Genomic DNA, 19,497 nt, shown 5'->3' with positions numbered 1-19,497 from the left:
GTGTGTTTCAGTCAGTCTGCCTGTTCTGTCTCCCACTCTCTCTGATGAATCCTCTCACCACCCCCCGTACCTCTGGACTGTACCCCAGTTGTTGTATGCATAAATAAATAAATCTTTTTTAAAAAGAGAAGTAAACAGCCAAATAAAAGAGTTAGACCTAAATGAGTTATAATTTAAAAAATTCAACTACATTTCCCTAATTATTTACTCAAAAGTTTCTGAGAAAAAGAAACTAGGACTCTTCGTTCCCTGCTAGGCATTTTTAAGGTGAAGTTCTTTCTTGGCAAATAACACCTACTCACTTGAGAAATTTTCATCACAAAGCGGAGGTGGGAAGAAATCAGCCCTCAGGTGTTAGGGCTGCACACTACAGCCAGTGTGATCAACTGACTTCAGTGACTCAAGCCAAGTAATAAACAAGGAGTGAACCTGAATGGCTGTGCAGGACCCAACTTGATGAGGAATCAAGGGAATGCAAAAACAATCATCCAACATTACATGGTTTGGTCTTTGTTTTTCAGAACACTATAATTTTTCACAATCTTTGCCTTGAACTTTCTGTTATTGGATATATCCCTTCCTGTGGATTCCTTTGAAAGTCTCTCATCATGTCACCCCGAGGGTCAGATTTGTTCCAGAAGTGCAATGAGAAGAAGGATAGACCTAGTCAACATGCCTGGATTCTAGTCCAGCTCTGCTAATTAGAAGAGCAATCCTTGGGCTAGTGATCAAACACCCTTCCTGAGCTTGGTATCCTTATTCCCCACTACTTCAGCCAGCGTTGAATAAATTCATGGGCACAAAAGAGCTTTGAACCTTCTTAGATGCAATTATAAAGGAAAAATACTACTGTTAGTTTTTTACTTTGAATCACTATTATTAAATCAATCTTGACTGCTTAGTGCCCTTTGTTTGCCTTAAGATTATATCAGGGCCTCCCTGGTGGCACAAGGGGTTAAGTCTCAGCACTATGAAGCTAACAGCAGCCACAGCAGCACGAGTTCCGATCCCATGCTAGGGAGCTAACCTACATGGCACAGCAGACCTCTCCTGTCTCACCCGCTGATCCCCTAAACAGTGTATTTCAGTCTGCCTGTTCTCACTCTGTCTCTGGTGAATTCCCCTCACCCTGGCACCTCTGGCCTGTACCCCAGTTCCTGTATGCATAAATAAATAAATCTTTAAAAAAAAAGAAAAATTAGGATATTATGGAACAAAAATTATGATGACAAGGACCTAAAATTTTCTTTCTTTTACCAGCTTTGCTTTATGTATGTATGCTTTTCTTTTACCAGCTTTGCTTTAGCACTTAAATCACATGAAAGAGAATCAGAGAATATTAAAAAAAATAAGTAGCTTAGACGCTATCTATTTCCTCCTCACAATTCACAGATAACAAAGAGCTCAGGAGATGTCAAAGCTTTGAGGACATGGACTTGCCTAAAGACGTCTAGAACAGAAATCTGGCAGTTAGGTATTTTTCCCCTTTAGAGTTCATTGGCTCATCTTATATGCAAAGTACTTCAAAAACATATAACGTCTTAGCCAAGGTTTTGTTTTTTTTGTTTGTTTGTTTTTAATTGCATCCAGGAGAAACTTTCCCAGAGGGTAGTTTATTATAACGAGACATGATCAGAAATAGGCAGGCTTCAGTCGGGACAGGAAACAGGGCTGGAAAGATATCAAGAACAGAGACAGCTATCCTGTCCATCATGTTCTTTATGCATCTTTTTGGAGCCTTATGGTCTCTCATCTATTTAATTTCCTCTATTATCTATAGCAATCTCTGTGCTCTTAATTGGAAAGATACATTTTAACTTATCTAAAATTCTGGTTCAAGCACTTAATAAAAACAAAGTAGATTTTAGTCCAAATTTCCAGAGGAAGGAATCTAACTGATGCATTTTGATTCAGGTGTTCACCACCTTTGTTCCAATTAGCCCTGGTAAAGGCAGAAGAAATAAAGATAAACATTCAGTAGAAATTATACTTTGAATTTATAGTATAAACTTAACTCTAGAGCAGTGCCCAAGATTTGTCTCACTATGAGGTTAGAGGAAAGTCCCTATAAGATTGCCCTCACTCTTTTTTGTATTGTATTATTACTTATTGAGGTAACAATGGTAGACAACACAATATGTGATATATTCACACCTCTTCAGATGTGTGTTACCACACCATACCCACCACCAAGTCACCCATAATCATCCACTATAGTCTACTGGGTCTCCCCTCCCCTTTACTTTTCACCCACTCTCGCCTTGTAGCCACAATTCTACAGTCAGATTTCTAGGGCTTGGTTTAGTTTTGTCTGTTCCTTTGCTTTATTTCTCTATATTCTACATGAGTGAGATCATCTGTTATTTGTCCTTGTCCTTCTGAATTTATTGCTTAGCATAATCCCTTGCAGTTCCATCCATGTTTCCCTAATGCTCCCACTTCTAACACCAACTCAAAATTTAGAGGTTTTCCACACTACCCAAATTTTTATAATTCTCTAAAAGGACTCACAGAACTCACTGAAAACTATTATACTCATAGTTATGGTTTATTATGGAGAAAGGATATGATTTACAATTAGACAAGGGAAAGGCTGAAGACAGAATCCTGGACAAGTTCAAACTAGTATTTCCGGTCATCCTTTCCCTATACAGGGTTACCTCTAAATTTTATTGGGGTGCAATCTCATACTGCCCGTGAGACTGATCTTTAGTCTTTGCCAATCCCAGAAGTTAAGCTAACACCTTTTGTCTTTAGTCTTTCCAAAGGTCAGAACTTATAGTGTGACCTAAAGCTCTCATCATAAATCACAATGGTTGACTCTCAGTGACTGAACCCCCCAAGCAAACAAATCAGTTAGGATGTTCTGGGAACCTAGGGATCTCATCCAGTATCTAAGGAAAAAGACTTGACCTCTATTTAGGTAAAGTTAATTCTTTTTTTTTTTTTAAGATTTATTTTTATTTATTTATACAAGCACTGGGTACAGTCAGAAGGGCGGGAGGGTGAGAGAATTCACCAGAGCCAGAGCGGGGAGCAGAGCAGGCAGAAGGACCGAAGTACACTGCTGAGGGGAGCAGCGGGCAGCAGGAGAGGTCTGCGTGCCATGTGGGACCCTCCTCTGGTGGCTGGGGAGCAGCCGGGGATTGAACCGGCGCTGCAGAGGCTGCGGGCAGCTTCACAACCCAGCGCTCAACCGCTGCGCCACCGGGGAGGCCCTAAAGTTAATTCTTGGCTATGCAGATCCATTCATGAAAAGTTCTCAAAAGTTCTCAAACTAAGATAACTTAGTTTGATATCTAAGATAGGGAAATATCCCTAAAGGTAGAGCCCAATGTTTATTAGATAGGCAAATAACTCCAGTTGTTATAATAGATAAACCCTGAAAATCTAGTATTCTCTTAATAAAAATTTAATTCTCTTTGTTTACAGTTCAATGTGAATTTGTGGAGTGATAGGGAAAAAGAAGGAAAAGAGAAAGGATGATGAAGTAAGGGAGAAATGGAGGAAGGAAAGATGGGGAGGTGATAAGGAAGTAGGCCAAGATGGGCATGGGGTACCTGCTAACCGTTTAAGCTTCCTTCTTTGACTACATCCTTTTCTTTTTCCTTAAAGTCTTCCCCATTCAGCAGTAGAACTTGTTAAGATTGTGCTTAAGGGACCTCCCTGGTGGCACAAGGGGTTAAGTCTCAGCACTATGAAGCTATCAGCAGCCACTACAGTAAAAGTTCGCCCACTGTTCCCCTCAGCAGTGTATTTCAGTAGATTCACCTGTTCTGCTCCCCACTCTGTCTCCGGTGAATCCTCGCACCTCCTGCACCTCTGGCCTACACCCCAGCTCTTGTATATATAAATAAATAAAATAAATCTTAAAAAAAAAAAAAGATAGTGCTTAGGGAGTTTTTATGAACCTAGTAATAGCACTAACTACTCCTGTTCACACTGTGTTCCATTGACCAGAACACAGTCACATGGCCAAGCTAACTGTACTGGATATTGAAAAATGGATTCAGATTGAGGACCAGGAAGAAGAGAATACAATTATCAGTGCACAATAGCTATTTCTGTTATATGGAAGTAACCCACCAACATTCACTAAGTCAATTATACATTGTTTTAGCTATACGTCTCCTGCTCCATCATTATAAATAAAAGTCATTTTCCACTACCTTGATATTTATCATGGTTCTGGCTATACAAGTCCTTAAATTCTGTAAACAGGTAAGTTTGATTTAGCTGCTATGTTGCAAATTAATGATTAAAGGGCCTCCCCTGGTGGCGCAGTGGTTGAGCGCTGGGTTGCGAAGCTGTCCGCAGCCTCTGCAGCGCCGGTTCGATTCCCGGCCACCAGTGAGGGTCCCACATGGCACAACAGACCTCTCCTGCTGTGCCCACTGCTCCCCTCAGCAGTGTATTTCTTCGTCAGTCTGCCTGCTCTGCTCCCTGCTCTGGCTCTGGTGAATTCTCTCACCCTCCCGCGCTTCTGACTGTACTCAGTGCTTGTATAAATAAATAAATAAATATTTAAATATTTAAATAAATAAATCTTTTAAAAAAATTAATGATTAAAATATATACAAATGGTCCACAATTTATGGTGGTTTGACTTAATTACTTTTTTTTTTACTTTATAATAGTATGAAAGTGATAAACATTCAATAAAAATCATACTTTGAATTTTGATATTTTCCTGAGCTAAAGTGATGCAGCAAGATACTCTCATGATATTGATCAGCTGTACCAAGCCATAGCTCCCAGTCAACTACACGATCTCAAGGGTAAACAAGCAATACTTCATAGTCTGTTTTACACTTTCAGTACAGTTTTCAGTAAATTATACAAGATATTCAACATAATATCATAAAATACACTTGTGTTAGGCAGGTTTTGCCTAATTGTGATTTTTTATCCCAATTGTGTATTAAACACATTTAGAGGTAAGGTAACTGAAACTATGATGTCCATTAGGTTAGGTGTGTTATATGCGTATTTATTTATTTATTTTAAAGATTTATTTATGCAAACTAAACTGGGGTATAAGCCAGAGGTGTGGGGGGGGGGTAAGAGGATTCACCAGAGACAGAGTGGGAAACAGAATGGGCAGATTTACTGAAATACACTGCTGAGTGAAGCAGCAGGCAAGACAGAGAGGTCTGCTGTCCCTTATGGGTCACCTCCCTGGCTGGGGATTGAACTCGTGCTGTAGTGGCTGCTGATAGCTTTACAGTGCTAAGACTTAACCCCTTGTGCCACCAGGGAGACCCAGCCTAAAGAGATCTCTACAAGGTTATTCATAATAGCAAAAAAGTAGTAAGCAAGTTAAATATCCATTAAGTATATGTACTGACATGGGAAAGATGTTAACAATACATGTGTACTTTGTCTTATTGCAGTTTCCTTTTGCAATTTGCAGATATTGCATTTTTAACTAATTGAAGGTTTGTGGCAACCCTGCATCAGGCAAGACTACTGGCACCATCTCCAACAGTATGTGCTGGCTGTCTCCTTGTCAGGTTTTTAGCAAAAAGTATTTACTATTATGGTATGGTTAATTTTTTTAGACATAATGGTCTTTGCTCACTTTATAGACTACAGAATAATAGTGTAAAAATAAATTTTATAAGCAGTCAGAAACCAAAAAAATCTTTGTGATTTCCTATATTGTGATATTCACTTTACTATTGTGGTCTGGAATTGAACCAGCAATATCTTCCAGGTGTGCCTGTGTACTGGTGGTACAAGCGTGCACACACACACACACACACACACACACTCTCAAGAAAGGAAAAAAGAATAGCAAAGTACTAACAGTAATTATCTTTAGTCAATGAAATAATGGGTAACTTCTACTTATTTGAATTTCTTCATTTTTCTACAATAAATCAGGATTACTAGTGCAATTTTTTTAGCAAATAAAAAAATCAGAGCAGTTAAAGATAAAACCATAACTCATTATAATAGCAGCACAAACAGATTTGGAAAATTACCTTTTAAAATGAAATCTCTCCTGGATTCTGTTCTTCGCCATCTTTCGTCCTCTCCAGCAATAGTAGCTGTGGAGTCGAGCTGTGCAGTTCCAGCCAGTACAAGGTCTACCTGGGAAGTGCTCTACCAGGACCCATAGGAAGGTTTTTGCTGTGCCATGTGGGTCACTCCCCTGGCCAGGAATCTAACTGGTAAGGATAGCTTCATAGTGCTGACACTTAACCCTTTGTGCCACCAGGGAGGCCCCTTTTCCAGTTTCTTAATGCAGTATACCAGTCAGCATTCCTTTCCAAGGGGAATCTTTGGCAAATAAAGTGATCTGTTCTCTACAGAAGAAAGAACAAAAAGGGACAGAAATTTAGAAAAGAAAGGACACTAGGTGCAGTCTAATGCCAGAGGGTGGTAACTGGTGCCTCCCTTGCTGATACCACAGCCAACAGGAATCAGTAGCCTGAAGCTAGAAAGGCTCAAGAAGAGCACTATGGTATCAGGTTGCCAAGGAAACAAAGAAGGCTAAGCCAGCAGCTAAAGAGCCAGCAATGGCTGCTCCGAAGACTCCACAAAGGCAAGATTGTGAAGCCAGTGAAAGTTTCTGCTCCTGAGCTGGTGGAAAATGATTAGTCGACAAGATCAGAATTTTAAACAAAATTCTGTCAATAACTGAAAAAAATAAATAAGAAGAAAAAGAAAGAAATCGCTTCTAATTCATTGAGGTTTGCTTAGTTCATATATGCAATGTTAAGAATAAAGTGTCTCAGGGGCCTCCCTGGTGGTGCAAGGGGATCAGTTTTAGCACTATGAAGTTATCCGCAGGCACTGCAGCAAGAGTTGAATCCCCAGCCAGGGAGCTAACCCACATGGCATAGCAGACCTCTCCTGTCTCTCCTGCTGCTCCCCTCAGCAGTGTATTTCAGTCAATCCACCTGTTCTGTTCCCCACTGTCTCTGGTGAATCCTCTCACCCACAATTCTGGCCTGTACCCCCTTTCTTGAATGCATAAACAACTCTTAAAAAAGAGAACACAGGGGCCTCCCTGGTGGCACAGTGTTTGAGCGTTGGGTTGCGAAACTGCCCGCAGCCTCTTCTGCACAGGTTCGATCCCCGGCTGCTCCCCAGCCACAGGAGGAGGGTCCCACATGGTGCGCAGACCTCTCCTGCCACCCGCTGCTCCCCTTGGCAGTGTACTTCGGTCCTTCTGCCTGCTCTGCTCCCTGCTCTGGCTCTGGTGAATTCTCTCACTCTCCTGCACTTCTGACTGTACCCAGTGCTTGTATAAATAAATAAACAAATCTTTAAAAAAAAAAAAAAGAGAACACAGTCTTCATATTAAAAAAAAGAATAGTGTCTCAGCAGATAAGTGATTATCTTTCATTTGTGTGTTTCAAAAATTTCATAAGGACAGTAGAATGCCAAAGTGACACAAGGCCATCCTGAAAGAGCTCCAGAGAGCCAAAGCTGGCATAATCTGAGTAACAAAATAAATGACAGGTTGGACTATAACTCAAAGTAAAAATTAGTATATATGATGAATCCATGTGGATAGAAATGAAAGAATGAATAAATAAATGGGAAAGAAATAAATCTTCCTGATAGAATTCTATTTAATGCATGTAGACACTTGATCTTCCAGGAGCTGAGTTTAATCTTCACTCTCCCAGCCATACTCTACTCTCTTTCACCATATTAAATGGGCTAGATTTAGTAATTTGTTTCCAAAGAATAGGTTACAGGGGCCTCCCTGGTGGTGCAAGGGGTTAAGACCGCACTGTGAAGCTGTCTGCAGCCTCTGCAGCACGAGTTTGATTCCTGGCCGGCCAGGGAGCTACCGACATGGTGCAGCAGACCTCTCGTATCTCTTCCACTGCTCCCCTCAGCAGTGTATTTTCAGCCAGTCTGCCAATTCTGTTCCTCTGGTGAATCCTTTCACAGCACCCCCACCCCCACCCCTCTGGCCCGTACCCCAGTTCTTTCATGCATAAATAAATAAATCTTTTTTAAAAAAAGAATAGATTATTGTAAAGGAGTAGTAACGTTATTGTGCAGAAACTTGGTAAACTCTGCTTTAACCAAGTGATGAAGTTAACTTCATCAGAGATGTCAAATAATGTCATTTATCCCTGGTCTGAGGAGACAGGCATCTCATCTCTGGTATTCTTTCCAAAACCCATAACTCCAATCCAATTACGAGAAAAACAATAGATAATGCTAATTTGAAGAACGTTCTATAAAATATCCTGACAAGCATGCCTCAAAATCATCAAGAAATGAAGAAAACTAGAGAAACTGTTCTAGCCTGGAGAAGGCTGAAAGGACATGATTATTAAATGCAAGCGATATCCTGGATGGAGTCTGGAATGGAAAAAGATATTAGGGGTGAGGCCTCCCTGGTGGCACAAGGGGTTAAGTGTCAACGCTATGAGGCTATTGGCAGCCACCGCAGCATGAGTTTGATCCCTGGCCAGGGAGGTGACCCACATGGCGCAGCAGACCTCTCCTGTCTTGCCCACTGCTCCCCTCAGCAGTGTATTTCAGTCAATCTACCTGTTCTGTTCCCCACTCTGTCTTTGGTGAATCTTCTCTCCTCCCCACCTCTGGCCTATATACCCAGTTCTTGTATGCATAAATAAATAAATCTTTTTTAAAAAATTCATATTGAAAATGGTAGTAAAGGTAGCCTTTTGAAGAGATCCACAAGTTGTAAAATACACTTTTAAGTAAATTATTCCCATTAAAAGTAATGTTACCAAGAAAAAGACCACTAGGGTGAGAGTATGAGGTACACTTGGAAAGGATCCTTTAATTTTATAAACTGTGTTTTAGGGCAGAGCATATTAGCATTTGGTCTAAGAACTCCAGGCTAAGCATTTATGTGGAAATTTTTAGAATGTTCACATAAGCAACATAAGGGCCTGCCTGTCCTTGCCTGAGGCTTTATTCATCTGTCCCTGTTTTCTGGTAGAAGCTGTGGATTTGACATCTAAAGGAACATTTTCCCACTGATTTCCTATGCTAGCCTGGGGCCTAGGAGGAGAACCAGGGGGTGAGCCTTCAAGCAGAGCTCTGATTTTGGGGAGGGGCCAGCAGGGGGGCGATTATGCAGACAGAGCTTTCCACATTTTTCCTTTCCTCTGCTTGGCAGCACAAGTACAAAGTTCTGAAGATAAAAGGCTTCCATTAATACCAAACCAATGGAAGTCAAAGAGATCTTGACTATGGTTAGGTCATAACCACAATTTCTCTTTTGCTTTTTTTCTCCCTCTTTTTTTTTTGTAAAAACATGTTTATGAATTAAAGTCAGGATTTTGACTCCCTTGGGTTATTTTCCAGCTTCTATACTTCTGGAGTGAAGCAAACATTCAAATGCAGCTTTAACAGTTTCTAAGAATGAGTAAAAGTAAATGCCTAATCCCTGCCATCTCCTTTTCGAGCTTCCAAGGAAGTAGGGAAACAGGGAAACTACAGAAACTCTCTTTTCCTCCTATATACCATCATTGTTCCATACCCCATAGACATCTATTTTTTTCTCCTTCAAAGGGCTGACCCCACTGCACAGCAGGGACTCACATCCACTGCTACCCCCAGACCTTATCACTGCTCCATTTCCTTCACTCCTGTGCTCTTAGGCCGATCTCCTTCCTTGTTTGTTCATTTATTTATTTATTTATTTTCAAAGATTTATTTACTTATGCATACAAGAACTGGGGTACAGGCCAGAGGCGTGAGGGTTGGAGGATCCACCAGAGACAGAGTGGGGAACAGAACAGGTAGATTGACTGAAATACACTGCTGAGGGGAGTAGTGGGCAAGAGAGGAGAGGTCTGCTGCGCTATGTGGGTTTGCTCCCTGGCCGGCCAGGAATCGAACTCTTACTGCAGAGGCTGCGGATTGCTTTATAGTGCGGTGCTTAACCCCTTGCGCCACCAGGGAGACCCATTGTATATACTATTGACACAACCTGAATGAAGAATCAGCCTGGAGAACTGGAAGAAGAATATTTCAGCCCGGGAGGAGAGGGTCCACATCTCAGTGATCTGGTAGGTCCTAAGAAGGAGTTTTCATCTTCATATTATGGGAAGCTATTAGAGAATTATGAGAAAAGATTATTACTATTCCTTGGAAGGTATAAATTTTTCCATATATATTTCACTTTTCCATATATAATTTACCATTGTTTATGTTTTACCCTCATTTGTTTTCTCTCTCCTCTTGTAAAACTTCTCCCATCTTGTAAAACAAAAATATCAATAACAACAAAAAATCTCTCTCTAGGCCCCACTTCCCCTTCTAGCTACTAATTTCATTCTCCTCTAGAAGCTTCTCTACCTCTTTCCCACTAGGCTGCCTTCCCTCTATCTAGATTGCTTGCTTTAAATTATATCCCCCCATCTGCTCTTGGCCAACTAGGTCTTTGGATATCAGCTTGAAAGTTACTTTCAGGGCCTCCCTGGTGGCACAAGGGGTTAAGACACAATCTATGCAGCTACCTGCAGCCACTGCAACATGAGTTCGATCCCAGGCCAGGGAGATACCCACATGGTGCTGCAGACCTCGCCTGACTCGCCTGCTTCTCCCCTCGGCAGTGTATTTCAGTCAATCCGCCTGTTCTTCCCACTCTGTCTCTAATGAATCCTCTCACTCCCCATACCTCTGGCCTGTAGCCTAGTTCTTGTATGCATAAATTAATAAATCTTTAAAAAAATTAGGATACTCTGGAATAAAATTTTTAACAAGGATCTAAAATTTTATTTCTTTTACAGCTTTGCTTTATGTAGTCAGCACTTAAATCACATGAAAGAGAATCAGAGAATATTAAAAAATAAGTAGTTTAGACACTATTTAGTTCCTCCTTACAATTCACAGATAACAAAGAGCTCAGGAGATGTTAAAGCTTCGAGGACATGGACTTAAGATGTCTAAAACAGAAATCTGGCAATTAGGTATTTTTCCCCTTTAGACTTCATTAGCTCCTATTATATGCACCAGCTCAGGAGCAGAAACTTTCACTGGCTTCACAATCTTTTCCTTAGGTGCTGCCTTTGTGGAGTCTTCGGAGCAGCCATTGCTGGCTCTTTAGCTGCTGGCTTAGCCTTCTTTGTTTCCTTGGCAACCTGATACCATAGTGCTCTTCTTGAGCCTTTCTAGTTTCAGGCTACTGATTCCTGTTGGCTGTGGTATCAGCAAGGGAGGCACCAGTTACCACCCTCTGGCATTAGACTGCACCTAGTGTCCTTTCTTTTCTAAATTTCTGTCCCTTTTTGTTCTTTCTTCTGTAGAGAACAGATCACTTTATTTGCCAAAGATTCCCCTTGGAAAGGAATGCCGACTGGTATACTGCATTAAGAAACTGGAAAAGGGGCCTCCCTGGTGGCACAAAGGGTTAAGTGTCAGCACTATGAAGCTATCCTCACCAGTTAGATTCCTGGCCAGGGGAGTGACCCACATGGCACAGCAAAAACCTTCCTATGGGTCCTGGTAGAGCACTTCCCAGGTAGACCTTGTACTGGCTGGAACTGCACAGCTCGACTCCACAGCTACTATTGCTGGAGAGGACGAAAGATGGAGAAGAACGGAATTCAGGAGAGATTTCATTTTAAAAGGTAATTTTCCAAATCTGTTTGTGCTGCTATTATAATGAGTTATGGTTTTATTTTTAACTGCTCTGATATTTTTTTTTAGATTTATTTATTTATTTATACAAGCACTGGGTACAGTCAGAAGCATGGGAGGGTGAGAGAATTCACCAGAGCCAGAGCGGGGAACAGAACAGGCAGACTGATGAAGAAATACATTGCTGAGTGGAACAGTGGGCGGCAGGAGAGGTCTATCGCACCATGTGGGACCCTCACCGGCAGCCGGGGATCGAACTGGTACTGCAGAGGCTGCGGGCACCTTTGCAGCACAGCGCTCAACCGCTGCGCCACCAGGGGAGGCCCTCTGATTTTTTTATTTGCTAAAAAAATTGCACTAGTAATCCTGATTTATTGTAGAAAAATTAAGAAATTCAAATAAGTAGAAGTTACCCATTATTTCATTGACCAAAGATAATTACTGTTAATACTTTGCTATACTTTTCTCCTTTCTTGAGTGTGTGTGTGTGTGTGCACGCTTGTACCACCAGTACACAGGCACACCTGGAAGATATTGCTGGTTCAATTCCAGACCACAATAGTAAAGTGAATATCACAATATAGGAAATCACAAAGATTTTTTTGGTTTCTGACTGCTTATAAAATTTATTTTTACACTATTATTCTGTAGTCTATAAAGTGAGCAAAGACCATTATGTCTAAAAAAATTAATCATACCATAATAGTAAATACTTTTTGCTAAAAACCTGACAAGGAGACAGCCAGCACATACTGTTGGAGATGGTGCCAGTAGTCTTGCCTGATGCAGGGTTGCCACAAACCTTCAATTAGTTAAAAATGCAATATCTGCAAATTGCAAAAGGAACCTGCAATAAGACAAAGTACACATGTATTGTTAACATCTTTCCCATGTCAATACATATACTTAATGGATATTTAACTTGCTTACTACTTTTTTGCTATTATGAATAACCTTGTAGAGATCTCTTTAGGCTGGGCCTTCCTGGTAGCACAAACGGTTAAGCACCGCACTATGAAGCTATCAGCAGCCACTACAGCACGAGTTCAATCCCCAGCCAGGGAGGTGATCCACAAGGCACAGCAGACCCCTCCTGTCTCGCCTGCTGCTCCCCTAAGCAGTGTACTTCTGTCAGTCTGCCTGTTCTGCTTCCTACTCTCTCTGGTGAATTCTCTCACGCCCCCATGCCTCTGGCCTTTATCCCAGCTCTTGTGTGCATAAATAAATCTTTAAAAAAAAAAAGGAAGAAAAAGTTTTGGGGCCTCCCTGGTGGCACAAGGGGTTAAGCACAGCACTGTGAAGCTATCCGCAGCCACTGCAGCACCAGTTCCATCCCTGGCCAGCCAGGGAGCTACCCACATGGTGCAGCAGACCTCTCCTGTCTCGCCCACTGCTCCCCTCAGCAGTGTATTTCAGTCAGCCAGCCTGTTCTGTTCCCTCCTCTGTCTCTGGTGAACCCCCCGCACCTCTGTTCCAGTTCTTATAAGTAAATAAATCTTTAAAAAGAAAGAAAGGGTTTTATGATACTGTTTTTAACAGTGGGATCTGTACTCAACTTATATGATTTCTTCTCTTAGAAGGCATTAAAGTTAGCTAGGCTGTGTTGGAAAGAGTTCCTGTCTGTCTGAAGAAATAACTGTTCTCAACCATTCAGGATCCCTGAAAGTCTGTCCTTTGCAGCCCTGGAAGGCTGTGGTTTTTCTCTTGGGTTCCAGCCAGTCGCCTGCAGATGCACATACACACCCGCACCCCCCTTTTCGTGTTTGGAGCCTGAAATTCCTGGCAGCTAAAAAAAGGATTTCCTTCAGAAGAACACAATTGCAGTAATGCTCTGGCCAGCCAATCACTAGATTTCACAGGGTGGGAAACATCTGTGATTTGGGAAAGAATAGAAAACCCAATTCTAAGAATTGATAGAAGGAAGTTCTAAGGAAGAATATAAAACAGAGAAAAGCACATCTTGAACAAAGAGAGGAGAGAATGAATAGCAAAATCTTACTATCTACTTGAGGTTTTTTTTTTTTCCCAAATAATATTGGATTATCTAAGAACCAGTCATATTATTTGCATTAACATGCTTACAAGGGGCCTCCTTGGTGGCATAGGGGTTAAGGTCTCAGTGCTAGCAATCTGCCAGCAGCCACTGTGGCCTGAGTTCAATCCCCAGGAGGGGAGCTAACCCACATGGCACAGCAGACCTCATCTGTCTCACCCGCTGCTCCCCTCAGCAGTGTATTTCAGTAGATCCACCTATTCTGTTCCCACTCTGTCTCTCGTGAATCTGAATCCTCTCACCCCTGCACCTCTGACCTAGTCCCCAGTTCTTGTATGCACAAATAAATAAAATAAATCTTAAAAAAAAAAAAAAAACACGCTTACAACAACTAGGCATAAATTAGTTTGGATGGGTCCTCCAGCTAGCATTTACATTATGTTCTTCTGATTTATTATACAGTTGGAAATTGGGGGTTATATTTCTGTTACCATAACTCTTCTGTGATTCTAGCTGTAATTCTAGCTGTTCTGCTACAAAATGGGGATGAGACGATAATGCTTTTCAAGACACTGCTTGAAGCCTGAAGGATAAAGACTACTAATGAAGGACTGAGGGAGGGCCATGTTGGGGATGAATCTCAATTTATTCACTTTATACACTTACCACTTTGTTCTTTACTTAGTGATTGTGCTGGTGAGGCTTGGTGATTATAGTGGAAAACTAAAAAGCTAACAAAAAAAATATACCTTCATGATGTCTGCAGGGAAAAAAACAATCAAGTGGCTGGTAGTATAGGATTTTTTTTTAGGATTTTTAGGTATTATAGGATTTATTTTTATTTTTTAAATTTATTTTATGCATACAACAATTGGGGTGTAGGCCAGAGATGCGCGCGCACGCGCCTGTGTGTGTGTGTGTGTGTGTGTGTGTGTGTGAGACAGAGAGAGAGAGAGAGAGAGAGGATTTACCAGAGCGGGGAGCAGAAAAGGCAGATCTACTGAAACACACTGCTGAGGGGAGTAGTGAGCAAGACAGGAGAGGACCGCTGTACCTTGTGCATCAGCTCCCTAGCTAGGGATCGAACTCATGCCACAGTGGTTGGCAATAGCTTGATTAGCACTGAGACTTTAACCCCTGAGATATCAGGGAGACCCAATTAGTTCACCTTTTAAAATCTACGTGGGCCAACATTTTATGTAGCAAATCAAATCAAATATACATTTTTAAAAAATTTATTTATGCACACAAGAACTGGGGTACAGGGCAGAGGTGCGGGGGATGAGCGGATTCACGGGAGACAGAGTGGGGAACAGAACAAGCAGACTTACCAAAATACACTGCTGAGGGGAACAGCGGGCAAGACAGGAGAGGTCTGCTGCACCATGTGGGTAGCTCCCTGGCTGGCTGGGGAATGGAACTTGAGCTGCAGAGGTTGTGGATAGCTTCACAGTGCTGTGCTTAACCCCTTGTGCCACCAGGGAGGCCCAAATCAAATATTTTGGTACCTGAATCTGAACCAAAGAAGCAGCTTACAATTTCTGATTAATTAAATAAAGTCCCTTTTCACCTATGAAAATGTGGTTCTTAAAGACTTCCTCTAAGATATTATATTAAGGTTACACTAGCTGGTGAAACAACTCAAAATATCTACTAGGTTAAATCGTAAAATTATTACTTTATGATTTATCAAAAAACGTTCATTTGTGTTTTATTAAAAGCATTCAAATATCGGCATTTTCATACGTGTCAGGCTAATATAATAGCTCAAATGTGTCAAGTTCTTTTCTTCTTTCATAAAATCCAGATGTTCCTGATTGGTGGGGGCTGTTTGATGATTGGTGGGCGCTATTGATGATTCAGTGTGAAAGGCTTCTTTTACCTTGTATCTTCTCTGTCTTAGAATCTGGCTTTCAAGATTACTGTTTTTCTGCATCAAGACAGCTGTTTGTGGGTCTTCCCTGGTGGCACAAGGGGTTAAGACACAGCACTATGAAGCTATCAACAACCACTGCAACAGGAGTTTGATCCCTGGCCATGGAGGTGACCCACATGGTGCAGCGGACCTCTCCTGTCTTGTCTACTGCTCCCCTCAGCAGTGTATTTCAGTGGATCTGCCTGTTCTGCTCCCCATTCTGTCTCTGGTGAATCCTCTCACACCCTGGCATCTCTGGCCTGCACCCAGCTCTTGTACGCATAAATAAATAAGTCTTATATTTATATAAGAAAGACATCTGTTTGGATGTGGCACGGAGCTTGGGGGGGTCGGGGAGGCACTAGGCGTTGAAAAGTGCAGGGGGGATTTTATGAATCAAGCCTCCAAGTGATGTACATCACTACCATTACCATTCCATTGACTAAAATTAGGTCACATGACAACATCTAAATGCAAGGAAGACTGAGGAATATAAGCCTAGTTGTGTCCTCAGAAATACGATAAAATGGCTGACTGGTGGCTGTCATAAAAAGTTCTCTAATCCCTCCCAGGCTTCTCCCCTAGAATACATAACTCTTGAGTCTTGCTGTTTGTAAGCAGAACAGATTTTGAGGAATGATATTTTCTCTTTATTCAGTTGACAAGGAACTTCCACAAATTATCTCGAGTTTCCAAGAGATCTACAAGACAAACAGTATTATTTCCCTTTTATAAATGCAGAAATTGGGATTCGGAGAGGCACAAGTTGACTTGTCCAAATATATGAATTAGTACGTGGTAAAACCAGTTCATAGAAACAGCAAGAACACTTCATGTAGTTCGTTTTGACTTATGCAGCACTTTCATGTATATTACATTCTCTGAACTCTAGTGCAGGGATCTTCTTATTCTGATAGTCAGCTTGTGTTCTTTCCATCATGCCTCACTGGTTATTAGCATGTTGCTGACCCAGCGGATTATATGATATAAATAAATGCATTTGTTGTCTGACCAATTCATTTGCTGAAGTCAGGCATTTACTTCTGCTAGAAATCAAGACCTTCTCGGGGCCTCTCTGGAGGTGCAAGGGGTTAAGCCCCAGCACTATGAAGCTACCACCAGCCACTACAGCACAAGTTCGATCCCCAGTCAGGGAGCTAGCCCACATGGCACAGGAGACCTCTTCTGCCCCACCCACTGCTCCCCTCAGCAGTGTATTCGAAAATTGTGGAAGATCAGTTTTAGAGAGTGTATAATGAGGTGCAATGGGATGCAGCTTTACTTAAATAGCTTTATGACCTGCTGAGGGGTAAGACTTTGCTGCTATTTCTGCTTTCTACTTTCTTCAATGTGTAGCATCTTGTGACTAGTAGAAGGAGAGGAGTTTCTTTTCCATAAACTCAAATTTTACTTTGCAACTTTTGTTTTTATAATTTCTTGTCTTCTGCTGATATTTCTGTTTGTTGCTTCCCCCCCTTCAGGAAATAAAGGACTAAATGAAAATATAACCTTCTTGGGGCCTCCATGGTGGCACAAAGGGTTAAGCACCACACTATGAAACAATCCGCAGCCTCTGCAGTTAAGAGTTCAATCCCCGGCCCGCCAGGGAGCAACCCGCATGGCGCAGCAGACCTCTCCTGTCTTGCCTGCTGCTCCCCTCAGTGTGTATTTCAGTCAGTCTGCCTGTTCTGTCTCCAACTCTGTCTCTGGTGAATCCTCTCACCCCCCGCATCTCTGGCCTGTACCCCAGCTCTTGTATGCATAAATAAATAAATAAATCTTTAAGAAAAAAAGAAAATATGACCTTCTTCATCAGGAGAGTCTGAGATTTGAGGTTTACTTTGTGAATTCCCTGAGGGCAGCAGCTGCTACATTTTCTGTTTGAGTCCGCCTGCTTGTAGTGGGGGTCCCCACATGCTTGCTGGCCAAGATCTAGAAGTTTTCAGAGGAAATAAAGTTTTCAGAGGAAATAAACAGCATAAAAAATGACATTTAATTATAATTTTCAAGCATTCAGAAAAAAAAGAGTAACAGGAATATACCCACCAACACAAATTTCAGCAAGATTCCATTTATCTTCAGGCTATTAAACCAATGTTCCAACACAGAGTTTCTTGCACTTTTTAGAATTGAGCACTGGCAATATATATATATATATATATATATATATATTTTTTTTTTTTTTTTAAAGATTTATTTATTTATGCATACAAGAGCTGGGATGTCCGTCAGAGGTGTGGTGGGTGGTGAGAGGATTCACCAGAGACGGAGTGGGGAGCAGAACTGAAATACACCGTTGATGGGAACAGCGGGGCAGACAGGAGAGGTCTGCTGAGCCATGTGAGTTAGCGCCCTGGCAGGGGATTGAACTTGTGCTGTAGTGGCTGTTGCTGCAGATAGCTTCATAGTGCTGAGACTTAACACCTTGCGCCACCAGGGAGGCCCATTAGAGATATTTCTAATGATTTAAATCATTGATCAAGTACCTTAACCTCTCTGCTCCTGAAGTAGGAATGGCAGCATTTGCTAAGAGGGTTTTTAGACTAAACGTTAATAGTGCCTGACATAAGTAATCAATGAATGTTAATTATCACTTTAGGCTTAATACTTTCTTTTCCAATAAATAGCAGAGCACAATAAAGAACCCCAGACAATACAGGGCTGTGCTTACAAATGTTCACGTTTTTCATTATACAAATCCCGGGGTGAGGTCATTTTATAGTTATGGCAATTTTCTGACACCTAGTGGTACAATGTGAAGGGTTTTTTCCTACTCATATAAATTCCCTCTTGGGGTTAGTAGCACAAGGCTGGATGGGAATGTATAATCTTGAATGATTTGAGCTCAGCACTGATAATTTGGAATGCTACTGTACATCTTGACAACAGAATTTTAGGAATTAAAATGGAAGAACTGTCCAGTGAAAAGACACATTCAAATATCTGCTTTAAAACTAAGTGTAAAGCTGTTATAAGGGGTTGGGATAGACTAAAAGAATGAGGTATAGGGGCCTCCCTGTGCGCAAGGGGTTAAGATGCAGCCTGAGGAGCTGTCCGCAGCCACTGCAGTTCGATCCCTGGCCGGCCAGGGAGCTACCCACATGGCATAGCAGACTTCTCTTGACTCGCCCGTTGCTCCCCTCAGCAGTGTACTTCGGTTGATCTTCCAGTTCTGTTCCCCACTGTTTGGTGAATCTGCTCACCCCCCACACCCACACACAAATCTCTGGCCTGTACCCCAGCTCTTGTATGCATAAATAAATCTTTAAAAAAAAAAAAGACATAAATCTTAAAAAAGAGACATATCCTGAATAAGCTTTAATAAATTGTATATTATAAACTACAATGTTTTGATGGCAAGCTAGCACTAGTTCATATTTGCATCCCTTTAATCTAAAATTCTTTAAAACTTTTTATTTATGTATACGAGGGCTGGGGTGTAGGTTAGAGGTGTGGGAGGGTGAGGTGGATGGGTGAGAGGATAGTGCTGAGACTTAAACCAACAGGGAGGCCCCTCACTTTTTAAAGGACTTCTAATAACCTTAAAATCTAACCTACAGCATCAAAACTAATACTGCAGGGTGGCCAGAGAGGTGATCCACATGGCATAGCAGACCTCTCCTGTCTTGCCCACTGCTCCTCTCAGCAGTTTATTTCAGTAATCTGCCTGTTCTGCTCCCCATTCTGTCTTTGGTGAATCCCCACCCCTCCACCTTCCACCTGCACCCATCTCCTGTATACATAAACAACAAAAACTGTAATACTGAAGAATTACCATTCAACACTTGCAACAAGAAATATTTTTGAATAAGCCCAAACAAAAAATCTGAAAATAATCTACAAAGCTGTCTTTGAAAAATGGCTGACTGTGCCCTCAGGGCCACAGGATGTCAATAGTAAACTGAGTTCAGGATCCAAACACCAGGTCTATCATGCAGGGCCTTAGATTTGAATTAACGGTGCCTTTAAAGTATTCATAAAGGAAAATCTTAAGTGC

Source organism: Talpa occidentalis, unplaced genomic scaffold (genome assembly GCF_014898055.3).
Source record: "Talpa occidentalis isolate TD23 unplaced genomic scaffold, MPIMG_talOcc4v2.1 talOcc4.3, whole genome shotgun sequence".
Taxonomy (NCBI): domain Eukaryota; kingdom Metazoa; phylum Chordata; class Mammalia; order Eulipotyphla; family Talpidae; genus Talpa; species Talpa occidentalis.
The sequence above is the reverse complement of the archived record's forward strand: the minus strand, read 5'-3'. Positions refer to the sequence as shown.